Below are 2,500 nucleotides of genomic sequence, written 5' to 3'. Positions count from 1 at the left end.
ATTTTTTTAGGATCCGAATTATTGAAGAAAGTTAAGGAAAAAGAGAAAATGAAAGTCGAGAAATTGCTCTATTTATTATTTATATTGAATAAAGTAAATTTAGTTACAATAAAAGAAAGAAAGAAAAACTTCAACTGTTTTTAGTTATAAAAGAAAAAAAAAAAATTAGAGTCTACAGCACCCGGTATTCCCAGGCGGTCACCCATCCAAGTACTAACCGGGCCCGACGTTGCTTAACTTCGGTGATCGGACGAGAACCGGTGCTTTCAACGTGGTATGGCCGTAGACACAAGTGTGTGTAAATTTAAGACTTATATTCGCTTCTCTCTTCACCGTTTCCGATGTACAGACGTTTACGTTTATGTGCCGTGTAAAATTAGTAATTAAAGTGTACTTATTAAAACTTATATAGATAAACTGCCTTCATACATTATTCAAATTTGTAATTCAGGCATTTTCGGACTCGGACATTAGTTGCTTAACCGGAGGTTTACACCTTCAAATGGACTTAAATAACAATGCATTTAAACGAAGATTCAGTTCATTTTTGTTGTTTTTGGGCATTATTATTATTATTATTATTATTATTATTATTATTTATCTTGTATCAACTGACTAATTCAATAGGTAAATAATCGACATCAGCCTATGAGCTACCTTTAAAGACGGACTCGAATCTGATTTGAAACGGATATCGTCTTGCAGCTCGGAAACGTTAAAGTTGTGGAAACACAGAAAGTGCAAGGAAGTGGAAGCAGGGAACATCCATCCAAACTTACTGTAATCAAAACAGAGATTTATACACCAATTTATTTTGTCAATGGCCCATATTCGAAGTATTCGCTAAGGGATGCCAAGTTTCACACTGATAGACTGGTGCCCTGCTAAAAACAGGTAAATAAATTAAAATAATTAAAAATAATACATTCCAAATATATCTATCAATTATTGAATAAGAAATACCACAGACAAGTATCCAAAATGAAAGACATCGATTGCATACGTTGCAATTATTCGCTATAGGCTGAATCCGGAATATCAGAAGAAATTTGGAGGATCTGGACGGCATACGAGGCGGCCCATTTCGATCCTGGAGGTAGAGGAAACTGAAAAATTTGCACCAGATTTGTGAACAAGAAATATTGGCCATATATGATCGCATATCCTCACAGTGAGGATGGAACCAAAAAAAAATTTAAAAAATGCCTACAGCACCCGGTATTCCCAGGCGGTCACCCATCCAAGTACTAACCGGGCCCGACGTTGCTTAACTTCGGTGATCGGACGAGAACCGGTGTTTTCAACGTGGTATGGCCGTAGACATTTGTATGTACAAATTTAAGACTAATATAGGTTGTCTCTTCGTCGTTACAAAGATATATTACACACACACACACACACACACACACACACACACACACATATATATATATATATATATATATATATATATATATATATATATATATATATATATATATATATATATATATATATATATATATATATATATATATATATATATATTAGAGACAGGGGAGAGCTCTGCTTACGACAATACATCCCTTCAGTTTCAATCTGTAAAGAAGCAAGAGCTTATTTGATCGCCGATGTCACTGACATGTAGGTTGCCATATTTGTGCAGTCATTTGAATAGTAATACAATGGCGAGTTCCGTGTCAAATTTCATCAAGGTTGTCGTTTTCTTTCGTCAGTCAGCTTCATTAACGACAAATGATGTTATACTCGGAATTATTTCTGAGAAAATAAATCGTATTTCTCTCGATTTCATGCAGGTATATCTCGATGAAAGGTCGGTCAAGTTTGCATGGCAGGCTAGTAAGCACAGGGGCTCGCATCGTTGCTCACAATTGAACTGACAGTCATACATTTTATACTATATGTACGACTGATAGTTTCATTGTAAGCAATGATACGAGCCCCCTGTGGCTAGTAAGCAGCCTATGCCGATACCGCATGGTGTCGGCGATTTCCAACGTTTTGATAAGCAAAACAAATATGTCCATACACCCCAATACTAATGTCCAAATATCAAAAATCGCTATTTTGGGACTATTATGAATTCATTCAAGGACATTCTAAATTACATCATCGCCACACGTCAAGATTGTTATTACATCAGCACATTCAAAATTGGACTTCATTCAGAAAACCACTGGCATTCATTTGGAACACTACCCTTTTGGACTTGTCATATAACTTTTCATGGACTATTTGTGATTTCATTTATAATGCTGAAAAGTATTTAAATTTTCACTTTGTATTCTTTATAAAAATAAATTAAGTCGGTTGGTTTAGATTGGCTAAGATAGCATTAAGGTGTTTTTGTTTATATGAGCCAATATCACATTATTCTTTTCTTGGTTTAGATGGGCTAAGTTCACATTATGGTACATTGGTTTAGATGGGCTAAGTTCACATTAAGGTGTTTGGCTAAGTTTCCATTAAGATATTTGGTTTAGATTGGCTAAGTTTGCAT

General features: G+C 34.9%; 2 non-coding genes across 2 annotated transcripts; both read right to left on the bottom strand.

Annotated features, from left to right (window-relative positions):
• Nucleotides 1-169: 169 nt before the first annotated feature.
• LOC149770623 (5S ribosomal RNA) lies at nucleotides 170-288 on the bottom strand. The gene has a single exon (XR_016418618.1). It is a non-coding gene; the product is annotated as a 5S ribosomal RNA (ribosomal RNA).
• A 915-nt stretch (nucleotides 289-1,203) lies between these two features.
• On the bottom strand, nucleotides 1,204-1,322 carry LOC149770622 (5S ribosomal RNA). Its single transcript, XR_016418741.1, has one exon. It is a non-coding gene; the product is annotated as a 5S ribosomal RNA (ribosomal RNA).
• Between the last annotated feature and the right edge of the window lie 1,178 nt (nucleotides 1,323-2,500).

Source organism: Sinohyriopsis cumingii, unplaced genomic scaffold (genome assembly GCF_028554795.1).
Source record: "Sinohyriopsis cumingii isolate HCF-2022 unplaced genomic scaffold, ASM2855479v2 utg002479l, whole genome shotgun sequence".
NCBI classification, from domain to species: Eukaryota; Metazoa; Mollusca; class Bivalvia; order Unionida; family Unionidae; genus Sinohyriopsis; species Sinohyriopsis cumingii.
The sequence above is the reverse complement of the archived record's forward strand: the minus strand, read 5'-3'. Positions and strand labels throughout refer to the sequence as shown.